The 12,228-nt window shown below is 49.9% G+C and overlaps 1 protein-coding gene across 2 annotated transcripts in view; it reads left to right on the forward strand.

Annotated features, from left to right (window-relative positions):
* The first annotated feature begins 547 nt into the window (after positions 1-547).
* HCK (HCK proto-oncogene, Src family tyrosine kinase) overlaps positions 548-12,228 on the forward strand; it is a 32,666-nt gene continuing 20,985 nt past the window's right edge. Inside the window, exon 1 of one of the 2 annotated variants that reach the window (XM_036009692.1) lies at positions 548-822. The gene's annotated coding sequence lies outside the window, so the exon portion shown is untranslated. Of the gene's footprint in view, positions 823-4,075; positions 4,210-12,228 lie in introns of those variants that run through there. The other variant, XM_028524893.2, reaches the window with a different exon arrangement.

Genomic DNA, 12,228 nt, shown 5'->3' on the forward strand with positions numbered 1-12,228 from the left:
GAATCAGATCCTCTGGAAGCGAGGCTGGAATTCCGGGGTTGGGGTTACAAATCTCGAGGGCGGGTTAAAGTCCTTCGAGGAGAGGGCTAGGATCCTTCCGTTGTCCGGATTAGAATCCTAGCAGCAGGATCAGAAACCTCCGGTGGGCGAGGTTAAAGACCCTTCGAATGTGGGATTGAAAATCATTTGGGGCAGAGTTAGGACCTTGGGAGGAGGAGGTGGGGTTGTTAGGGTTCTTGCGGGGGAGGGGGGATTAAAACCCTGGGGGTGGGGTTTAGCCCCTTTGGGGACAAAGTGAGTGGAATTAGAATTCATTAGGAGAGGTGTTGGGATCTTTGGGGGAGAGGTTAAAATTCTTGGGGGCGGGGTTAGCCCTCAGGGGCTACAGGGGAATCCTTGGGGACTGGGTTAGAAGCCTCGGGTGGGTGGTGTTCAATCCTTAGGTGGGCGGGGATTAGGACCCCCCTGGGGGCGGGGTTAGAACCTTTCGGGGGCGGGGTTAGCAGGATTCGGGGCGGGGTTAGAATCGCTCCCGGCGCGGCTGAGGCGCCCAGATGGCCTGTGGCGTCCCAGGTCCTGTCCCGGGCGGACCGCCCAGGCACAGAGGCTAGCGGGAGCGGGGCTCGGACGGTTCAACTCCAGGGAAGCTTTAAGGGACTCGCGGCACGGAAGCCCCTCGGAGGGCCGCCCTAGCCGCTTCTTCACAGTCAGTCCTTTTTCCTCCCGGTACCGGCGCCCCGGGACTCCGGGGGCTGCTGAGCTGGGGGGGCGCTCGAGCTGCGAGGATCCGGGCAGCCCGCGGGACCAGGAGCGGGCGCCCAGGTGAGTGTCGCGCACGGGGAGACCCGGGACGCCGGCCCGCGAGGTCGTCCTGAGGGTCTCCGGGCTGTGGCAGGGCAGGCTGCGGTGCAGCGGAAAGGGACCGTCGGGGGAGCGGCGGACAGGCTGCGGGATGAGGGGCGGGCCCGGGAAGCGAACACCCAGCTGAGGGGCGGCATTGCTTAGCGGCCACCCTCGGAGCGCTGGAGCGCAGGGTCAGCTCTGGCCCCGAGTGCCTTCCTGGGGAGCTGCAGCTTCTCTGGGCCGTCCAGGTTCCCCTTCTGCAAAAGAAGAAGAAAAAAAAACGAGAAGGAAGGGATGGGGCTTCACGAAGCCCGGGAGGGGAAGCCCTTACATGTTCCTGGTGGGGGCTGGGGACGAGTCACGGCGGGTTGGCAGCGGTGTGGGGAAGGGGCAGCTGCTCGTAGGCGTGACACGCGAGCCACGCCCTGGCGGGGCTGCATCTGAGAACCCTCGCTGCGCTCCCTTCTCCTCCGTGGCGCCCATCCCTCCCAGGTGTAGGTCAAACCCCAAAACCTCATGGACTGACCTGACCGCAGGGTGACCTACCTCTTCACTTTGCGTGACACAGTGGGCAGTGCTCTCTTTTCTGAATTCCAGTTTCCTCATCTGTCAAATAGGGCTATTGATTCTCTCTTCCAAGGCTGCAGCGAGCTAGTCTGTCAGAGGTCCCGGAGGTGGTCCCGGAGGTGGTTTCCTGTCCTGGTTAAGGAAGGGGGCTGCTGGGAGCAACCTGCCTGTGGGACTTGGGGCAGGGAGTTTGGCTTTTCAGCCCCTCCATTTCCAGAACTATGGGATGGGGATGATACTAATAGTGGCTCTCCCTCACGGAGCTGTTTTGAAGATTAGACTGAGTTGACTGTTACTGGGAAAGTTCCTCGAGCACTGCCTGACAAGCGTACATGTTTATACATGTTAACTACCACAACGGCATAGCTCTTACGGTGTAGCCCTGTGGTTCTCAACTTTAGCGGTACATCAGAATCACTGGAAGGCTTGTTAAAACAGATTTTCTGGGCCCTGATCCCAGGGGTTCTCATTCAGTAGGTCTGATGTAGGACCCCAAGAATTTGCATTTCTAATACGTTCCCTGGGACCCTGATGTTGCTGGTCCAGGGACCACACTCTGAGAAACCGCTGGTGTAAGCTGTGAACCACACAGAGAAAGGACTCATAAATACCAGTTCCCTTATCCTGTGGCTTTCTCTTCACTGTTTTTTTGGCCCCGGGGGTGGGGGGCTTAAAATACAGAAAAGTGAAAAGAATAATAGACCAAATATCCCAGGGACCCACCACCCAGAATTAACAAATGGTAGCATTTTGTCATGTTTGCTTCAGATTTTTTAAAAATACAACTACTGAAAGTAAAAGATAAAATCGAAGCCCCCCCCCCCCCGCCCCCGCCTTGTTCATATCCCTCTCAGTTCTGTTTCTCTCGCTCCCCAGAGGCAACCACGGTCAGAAAGTACAGTTCTTCCCGTCTTTTCCTTTGTAAATGTATTGCATACACACTGGGTGCATAAACAATACACAGAATTGCTTTCTGTAGTTTCAAGAGCTGCATATATGCTAACTGTGAGATTCTACTGCAATCTTCCTTTTCACCCCCCTTCGTATCATTAAGTTGCCAGGATGAAAAAGAGAAGTCTAGTTCATCCCTTCTAAGTGGGGTGTCCCAGCAGGTGACCTCCCTGCCTTAGGCATCTTCCCCTGCTGATAAACGTTCAGGTCATCCCAAGTGTTCGCTAACAACAAATGATACTGCCGGGACTGTGCATCCTTGGGCACGTGGGCAGGTGTTTCTTGGGGAAAACACCGAGAGCTGGATGGTCCTCCAGAAAGGGCTCCTGTGGCCCTCTCCCTTCGTGCGAGAGGAGGACTGAGACCTGGAACAGTCGCCCAGGGGGTCTGGGGCAGAGAAGAGAGGAGACTGTAGCTCTGCTGACCTCCCAGCTCTCTCTAGACCCAGGGCCGCTGTCTGAGTCCCTGTTCTCCCCTGCAGGCCTCTTCATCCGCCTCCATTGTGCCTGACACTAGGAGACGCTCAAACCATGGAAGCACGATATTTTTTTAATTTGGATAACAGTTTATTTTTATGTAATCTACTTTTCTGTGTACTTTTAGTTTAACATAATTAGCAAAATGCTGCACATACAATTTTACCCTACTTCTCACTTAGGATTACATTGTAAGCATTTTTCCATGTTATGACACATCCTGGAATTTTTAGGGCTGCATAATATTCCACTGGTTGGATGGATCACATTTTGTTTAACCTTCTTAGCAAAGCGCTTTTATGTAGTACTATTTTAAAATAAAACTTACATAACATAAAATTAACTACAGTCATACCTCAGGACTTGTTGTCTTCAGAACTCATCAAACCCTGTATTCATTACATTTTGAGGAAAAAAAAATGGAACTTGTCGCACTTGCTAGAACTTGTGTGAGTCACAATGCTGCCCCTAAAGAGAAAATGTTGTATTGTTCGGGACTCATCAGTTCTAGCACTGGTCACGGGTTCCTGAACAAGTTAACGATGTGTACCGAGGTACCCCTGTATTTTAAAGTGGACAAATCAGTGGCATTTCATACATTCACAGTGTTATACAACCACCACATTTACAGAGTTCCAAAACATTTCATCCCCCCCAAGTGAAACACCATACCCATGAGGCAGTTGCTCCTGTGCTTTCCATTCCCTGCTCTTGGCAACTACCTACTTGCTTTTAGTTTCTGTGGATTAACGTCTTTTGGACACTTCCTATAAATGGTATTAGACAAACGTGACCTTTGGTGTCTGGCTTCTTTCACTTGACATAACATGTTCAAAGTGCAGCCACACTGTAGCGTGTATCAATATTTCATTTCATTTTGTGGCTGAATACCATTTCATTGCATGCATAGGGCACATTCTGTTTATCCGTTCATCTGTAGATGGAGATTTGCATTGTTCCCACCTTTTGGCCGGTCTTTACGCTGCCATAAACATGCACGTACATGTATTTGATTAAGCACCTGTTTCAGTTCCCTTGGGTAGAAACCTAGGACTGGAATTGCCGAATCATATAGTAGTTGCACATTTAATTTTCTGAGGAATCTCCAAATTGTTTTCCTCCATTTTACAGCCCCATCAGCAGTATAGAAGGGTTCCAGGTTCTCCACATCCTCGCCAACACTCACTATTTTCCTTTTAAAAACATCATCATCATCATTATTATAGGCTTCCCAGTGGGTGTGGAAAGCATAAACCTTAATCTCACCCCAACCCAGCAGGCTGCTGTCTGGAGCCACTGCCCCAGAGATAGAGGAGAAAGTTATTTTCATTCAGAGGACTGGCCAGAGCTGGACTTCAGACTCTTCTAGAAAGTAAACCCCACCTGGGCACAGATATGCTGTCCCCTGAACCACTGTGTCTTTAACACCCGGCTCCTGGCAAAGAGTAGGTGCTCAAAAACACTGAGTGTAGGAATTTTAAACAACCTCTCCTGCCCCTTGCCTGAGAGGTGTATTTCACCCAACCCTACACAGTGATTCTTTTTAATTAGTTGCTGACATTTGAAGTGGAGACAGCAGACATAAATAAACCTGGCTTTCTGTCTTCTCTTGGAAACCTGGAAAGGTGAGCAGTCCTGGGACTGGGACCTCTGTTGCCCGTGCTTCTCTGTTACTTGCTCATGACGGCATTGGTGAAGCTGAGCGGGGGCTGCCTCGCACGGCCCCTGCGCTGCCCGGTTTGCCCCGCCCTTGCCTGGGCCATTCTCCTCAAGTGGATGGCCCTGGGGGCTCCCACAGACATTTGGGTCTTTAAGCTCTGCCCCCCCAGTTATAAGGAAGCTTCCCTTTTTTTAAAAAATGCTTATTTATTTATTTATTTATTTGGTTAGTTAGTTAATAGAGAGAGGGGAAGGAAGGGAGAAAGAGAAGGAGAGAAACATCAGTGTGAGAGAGAAATATCTATTGGTTGCCTCCCGCATGTACTCTGACTGGGGACCGAACCCACAACCAACCCAGGCATGCTCCCTGACCAGGAATCAAACCAGCAACCTTTTGCCTCCTATGCCAATGCCCAACCAACTGAACCATACTGGCCAGGTCAAGGCTTCCCTTTTTATAGAAAAGGAACATCATGCCCAGAGAGAGTAAGCAACTTTCCCAAAGCCACACAGCTAGTTAGTGATACAATCTCTCTTAGCCTCCATCTTTCTCAACAAACCCCCACAATACTTTGATCTTCACCCCACTTCTCCAGTTTTCTCCAGCCCAGGACTGAAAGGTCCAGTGGACTCTCGGAGGCATGGGTAATGATGCAGAAGATGCCCTTTGCTGAGTGTAAAGTGTGCCTTTGTTCTTGGCCAGTGGCTGTGGCCACACATGCTGCACCCTCTGCTTGTCACTGCACCCTCTGGATGGCACTTGCATTTCTAATTCTGCCCTAAGACGCCTGCCCGCATGCCCACCAGCACCCTGAAATCCTTTGGCCCAGGAGACTGAGGTACAGCCAATTGGATAGGAGGCCCTCCCCCATCGCTACCAGAAAATTGGAGACCAGTAGACAGAGCGCAGAAGACTTGAGTTCAAGTGCCCACGTTGCCTCATACAAGTTTGTGATGCCCTGGGCAGTTTCCTTCCCTCTCTGAGTCTCGGTTTTCTCACCTGACAAATGGGAACATGAAGGCACTACCTCACAATTCATGCAGTACAATTCCTTTGATGCTAATACACAAAAAAATATATACTCCATAGTTTCCATGGCTATATGTGGCCTAAGCTTGCCTTTCCCCAGAAGCAGAGCCTAGCAAAGACTTCAGATGCATTTACCATTTAGTTTATTTGGGAACTGATCCTAGAAAACCCTGGTAGGGGAATGGGGAAGCAAGACAGAGACAGAAGGCAGCCCACAGAGTGGCGTGTTGTCAGGACAGTCACCCCTGTGGGTACCTGGAGTTCAGTTTCGCTAGGAACCCTGGGCGGCCGTGAACAAGCCCAAGAGGTAAGGGAACAGCTCCTGTCAATCACTGGTTGAGGGCTCTTCCCCAGAAGTGGGGAGTGATGTCTCTCTAGCACTTCAGCTTGCCAAACTCATGGGCACAGCAGGTAACAGTGGCCACAGAAAAGTCTCCTGGGCAAAGAGATACAGACCCTGGCAGCTGGGAGTCCAGTAAGAGTGGTCCAAAATGGGAAAGGGCAGAGCGATGGGTGGGCGACAGGCAGCACCTGCTTCAATAAACAGGTGTGGAGGTGCAGGGGCAGAGGCTACCTGGAGGGGGAAAGCGTAGCCATGGAGGCCAGTGCAGGGAGGAATCCAAGGGTGCCTTAGGTTTGTCTGTAATGTTTTCATTTTTAACAGGGATGATGTGCTGTTCTGCTAGGTGATGAAAGCTAATTTTAAAAACAATGCATCCTCTCCAAACAATAAAAGAAATTGAGGCTTTATTACTTTTCAACTATTAAAAAAGGGTCAGAGCATGTGTTATTGTGGCTATGAGGTTGCCCTTGGCAGGGGGACAGATTGGGGGACAGCTGACCTTGGAGCATGGAGGGAGGTTAGAGTGAAAAGTTGCCCCTGGGGCAAACTGGCCACCGTGTCCTGTCTGCAGGGGACAACCTCCATGCAGATCAAGTCAGGGAAAGACTTTGTTCTTCTCCAAGCACAGAGGAATAAACACGGACAGCTGTTCTCAGTTTAAACAGGGAAAACTGGGGCCCTGGAAGCTAAGGAGACTTCATTCAATTATTCAAGAATTTATTGAGCATCTACTATACCCTAGTAAGACTGTATCTCAGAAAGACAGGGATACAGTAGTATAGAAAACAAGCCATTACCCCCATCTATCTCACAACCTATGGGGGAAGGAGAGATGATAAACAAATCTATAAGCAATATATTAGGTACATTAGTTGAGGTCCTTTGAGAGGCAGACTCTCAGAGATACTAAATATACAAGAAATTTACTAGAGGGGATGCCTGTGGGAGAAACGAGGAGAAGCTGGGAGAGCTGTCACATGGCTGGGCTCATCTGACTCCACAGGAAGAAGAAAGGGAAGATGGAAGTGTCTTAGACTCAGGCAGCCTGAGAAGGCTGCCAGGAAGCCCTTAGCCAAAGCCTCCCATCACAGGTCCCCTTGGCCAGGGCCTGCCTCAGTATCCCTGCGACACTCAGCCATCAGCTGGGAGCAGCCCGTGGCAGCCGTGCTGGACCTCACAGCACCGCAGCTGGGGCCACTGGTCAGTTCCACTCTCTGCAGAAGCAGGTGAGACCAGAGAGGCCCATCCTGGTGGTCACCACGTTAGGTGGTGGTTAAAGCCATGAAGGATACAGCTGGGGAGAGGCTAGAAAGTGAAAGAAGCCATGGGCGGGTGCTCCTATGTCAGCCAGGGCGATGAGGGAAGACCTCTCTGAGAGACTGAGGTCTGAGAACAGGCCTGCGTGAAGACCACTGCAGAAAGCAGCACGTGCGATGGCCCTGGGGTGAGAGGGTGGTTGGGGAGTTGCAGGGTAGCGAAAGGCTAGTGTAGCTGGAGTGGAAGGATCTGGAGAGGGCCGATAGGAGACAGGACTGTGAGGCTGAGCCTCACCAGCCGTAGAGGAAACTTGGGCTGTCATTCCAAGTGAGATGGGAGCCCCAGGAGGTTTTGAGCAGAGGAGGAATGTGACCTGGTTTAGATTTTAAAAGGCTTACTTGCTTATCTGCAAAAGGCAGAACAAGGATCCCAACCCAAGTCTTTCTGACTTCAGATCCCATTCTACATTTGTCCCCAAACTTCCCTGCTGATTTCTCAGGAAGTTCACAACTGCCCTTGAATGCCAGAGTTGGCCAGGTGACCCGGAGGTAACATGGAACATGCTAAGAATTTACTTCATGTTTGAAACAAGTCACTGGGACATGGGCATCTCGGGGCTAACCCTCCAGTGGAGTCAGGCGAATCCCCAGAGGCCCCGAGTTCGAGTTCCTCTTCAGGGTGTTGCTGTCACTTGCTGTTGTGACACCCAGTACGACATCACTCCCCCTCTCTGGGACTGCTGCTCCCACCTGAGTAATGGAGGTCTCTCCAGCCCCTTCCTGTTTGCAGAGTCAGAGTTTTCAGCTCTTCAGTCAGAAAGAAGCTGAGGGTCAGAAAAGGGGAGAGAGGAGGAAGGCAGGGGTGACCCCAAATGTCCATTAGGGACAACAGTCACTTGGGGGTTTGGGGGTTCATTCGGAAGACAGAGAACCTGAAGAGAGGGAGCTGTAGGACTCTAAACCCGTGGGAGCTCCTCAGGAATTTGGCCCCTGATGGGGGAAGACTCACCCCCACCCCCAAGCCTGAGCTGTTCTGAGAAGATGAAGTTCCTCTAACTCGACGGTCTTGAGCCACGAGCCTCTAGCCGTCTGCCTTTCTGAGCTTCCTCTTTGGGTTCCTCGTCCCACATTCCCCTCCCCACCCCACCACCCTGCAGCCTCTGAGGCTGACCCCAGTGGGAGATGAGAGGCAGGAGAACTGGGTTCTCATTCTACTTCCTACTAACCACCTGGGAACTCTGTCTGCATGGGCCTCCATTTCCCCATCTGAAAAATGGGCTCATAATTCTGGCCGTCCTGACTTCAGCCGAGTACGGTAAGGCTTGTAGAGGGTTGAAGATAATACATTCACTCCACAAAGGTATAGGGAGGGCCTAATACATGCCAGACACTTTTTAGGCATGGCTTCAGTACCATCAGCTTTATGAGGCTCCTATTCCATACATCCTCACCGACTCTAATGGCTCTCATGCCCTCTACTTCTCTTCTATCAGAGCATGCTATCAAGGAAGTCTTTGCCACGCCCTGGTCAGATAGCTCAGTGGGGTAGAGCGTCATCCTGATATGACGAGGTTGTGAGCTTGATCCCTGGTCAGGGCACATAGAAGAATCAACCAGTGAATGCATCCATAAGTGGAATAGCAAGTAGATGTTTCTCTCTCTGTCTCTCTCTCTCAAATCAATACATTAAAATAATATTTGAGAAGAAAGTGTTTCCCATAAGCCATTTACTCTTGAGTATGAATTACAATCCCTTGTAAGAATTTCCTCTGTACCAGGCAGGACTCTTTGGGGTTTAAGGGGACAAAAAAGGCAATTCAGGCTGACTCCAGCAGGAGAAAAAGGTTATCGGAAGGTCAGCGAACACATCAGCTTCAGGCAGGGCTGGATCCCAGGGCTTGAGAATCTGTATTTCTCCATTTCTTGGCTTTGCTTTGCAACCGCAAGACTCTTTTCCAGCCAAAAGCCAATGTAGAACTCTCATTGGCCCAGGCTGAGCCATATGCCCACCTCTGCTTCTATTAACTGCAACTCTGATAGGGCAGACTCGGTCACAGACCCACCCCTACTGCCAAGGGTTGAAGTCAGTTCTACCCCAGCCCAGGTATTGAGAATGAGGGAGAGATGGTCCTCAAAGGAAAAATGGGGAGCTATTGTCAAAATAAAGGGAAACAGATGCTATGCAGGAGAAAACTGCCGCTGTCCCCTTCGGAGAACTTGATCACTGAACATCTCACTTCATATTCGGAGAAACTGGGGCCCAGAGAGGTTGGGACTTGCCTGTGGTCACGCAGTGAGCTTGTGGCAGAGGTGCAACCAGAGTCCGGGGCTCCTCACCCTCAGTCCTCTTGGCCTGTGCTTGAACCTAAAAGTTCCCACAAGACCATCTGCTGCCCACTCCGCAGGATGCTCAGGCAGGGCTCTGCTCTCTGTCCCTTGGGCTTGACTCTGAGAGAGCAGGAGGGGTCTCTGAGCCCACACAGCCAGCGTGGTGGCTGTGGGAAGCAGCTGGGGCAATGAAACTGACCGCTCTCATTTCCCTCCCATGCAGCAGCAGCAGCAGCAGCAGCAGCAGCAGCGGGAGCTAGGGTGGTGAAGAACGGGTTTCAGGTTCCAGAAGTTCAACAGTGACTTGAGGAAGTGTCTTTGCCGAAGGTCAGCAGTTCTAAACTAGACAGGGGCCAAAGGAGCCACTTCTGCTCTTACAGCCTGGTTTTGAACCGCACTTGTTAAGAGCATGCATATTCTCAGGCGTTTTAAAAAGCCTTTCACATCCCCGTCACACAGGAGCTCAGGCCAAGCCTGAGAAACAAGTGCTTTCTGTTTTATAGGAAAGAAAATGAGGCTTAGAGTGGGGAAGTGGCTTACCCAAGGTCATATAATCAGTCAATGTCAGAACCAGGACCAAAATCTCAGCCTGACCCCAAGTTCAGTCCTCATTTCACCACATTGGTGGGTCCAAAATTTTAGTGCACAAGAATCTTCTGAAAAATTGTTAGAAATGCAGGTTCTAAGCCCTCATTTCCAGAGACTCTGGTTCATCCTATCCACTGTGGCCTGGGAATATTCAAGAATCAGTGAGGACTGTTTAGGCACAAACGGCAGAAATCCAACTCAAACTGACTTGGGCAAAATTGAAACTTTATTTGTTCATGAACGAGAAAAATCCCAAGGCTTAAAAGCTTCAGGCATAGCTCCATCCAGGTGCTCAAACATGATCAGGACTCAGTTTGTCTCCATTGCTCCATTCTCTGTCCTCTGTGGTGGCTTCATTCTAAGGCAGCCCCTGCCTTCACGATGTCAGGATGGGTCCCAAGAGCTCCAGGTTTCTACATCTACCCTTATAGAAAGAGAGTGCCTTTCCCCTAATCTTTCCAGCAAACTCCCAGGGCAGATTCTGATTGCCTCAGTTAGGTTCATAGACAGGCCACTGTTGGAAGACGTGGAATTCCCTGATTGGCCAGGCCTGTATCAAGTTGTCAATTCCCGAAATTAAGGGTGGAAAAGGCCCTCCAACACCCTACACATTGAATGGGAGAGGACTGGTTTTCAAAGGAAAATCCAGGTGCAGTTATCAGAAGAGGGATGGATGCTGAGAAAGCAAATGCAAAAGATTCTCCCTATGCAAGTGCTTCTCAGCTAGAATGCACACCAATCACCTGGGCCTTGTTAAAACACATTCTGATTCAGGACATGGGGCCTGCGATTCTGCATTTCTAATGGCTCCCAAATGATAGATAATGCTGCCGGTCCTCACACTGGCCACACTCAGAGTATGTAGGCACTCTGTCCCATTTCTAAATTCACTTCAAGCCACCCTATCACAGGGTTTTTGTGGTCTCCACCCTGCAGAGAGGTCCCAGACTATGTAAACCTCTTCCCTCTTCTCCTCCCACCCACACCCCATCCCATGGTTCCCAATGCACCCAAACATCAGTGCCGTCTATTTGGGAACCACTCATCAACATATGCAGACTCTGCTGCCAAGTCACCATGGGAGAAACTGTCTACTGTTTCTTTTTGTGACATTTATATGAAGATCCACACAATAAAGTCAGTTTTGAATTAGTGCTCAGAACTACTTACTTCTGTCAACAAATTGCCATGCTTCCTGAAATTTCATGGTGGCAATGTACAAGTTCCCATTTTTACCTTGGCTACTAGGAAGCTCAGAGGTAAATCTAGTACCCAGTGGCAGTAGTGGTCATACCCTAGGCTTTCAGTTCAGTAATCTTTCCTTTCTAATGGTGTAGCATAACTCTTTGTGAACATTAGAGTGCTGCTCTGTGTATGGTTTAGTATTGTAAGTTCTCTCAAATCCTTTTTGGAAGTCAGTGCTTCTTTGTAACAGTCTTGACTTCCTCTGAATCTTTATTGAAATCCTCCACAGTCTTCAAAACCCAACTCGTCATTATCCTGCTCCTCAGTTATTATAAACAGGTTGCTTTTTCTATGTACACTAACATACACATGTTAGTGGCAGAACCAGGGTATAAATACATTTCACAAAAATGGCTTGATAGTATGTATGTTTTCCAGGTATGCTTTTTTGGCTCACTAAGTATCTTAGCAACCTTTGTATGGCTCTGCCTGTCTGTGCCAGTCCTCACCAGCTTCTTTGTACGTGGCTTTGGAATGTAGTTGTCTCTGTCCAGCCTTCCTTTCTCAACTTGGTCCCTGGATCAGGACCCATGTCCTGACTGACATCTTCACCCAGACTGACTACACAGAGCCTGGGCTCTGGGCATGCATTTACTCACTTGCTGTACTGCATGCTCCCACCGCGTGCTGGGATGGGGGCACTGGGGAACACAGACGTGAGCAAGGTCAGCATCCGCTGTGTGCAAGGATGGAAACGTTCTGTATTTGCGCTGCCGAATACAGTAGCCTTAGCCACAGGCAGCGTTTGAGCACCTGAAATGCGGCAAGATCTCACAGAGCTGTGCTGTTCGTGTAAAATATACAATGGGATGGGAAATCTTAACATGAAAAAAAAAAGAATATAAAGTAACCAACTGCTATTTTTTTATATCGAGTTAGCTGTTAATAAGAACTTTGACATGTTGGGAAAAATAAACATATCTAAAAATTCATCAACTTTTT

Source organism: Phyllostomus discolor, chromosome 9 (assembly GCF_004126475.2).
Source record: "Phyllostomus discolor isolate MPI-MPIP mPhyDis1 chromosome 9, mPhyDis1.pri.v3, whole genome shotgun sequence".
Classification (NCBI taxonomy): domain Eukaryota; kingdom Metazoa; phylum Chordata; class Mammalia; order Chiroptera; family Phyllostomidae; genus Phyllostomus; species Phyllostomus discolor.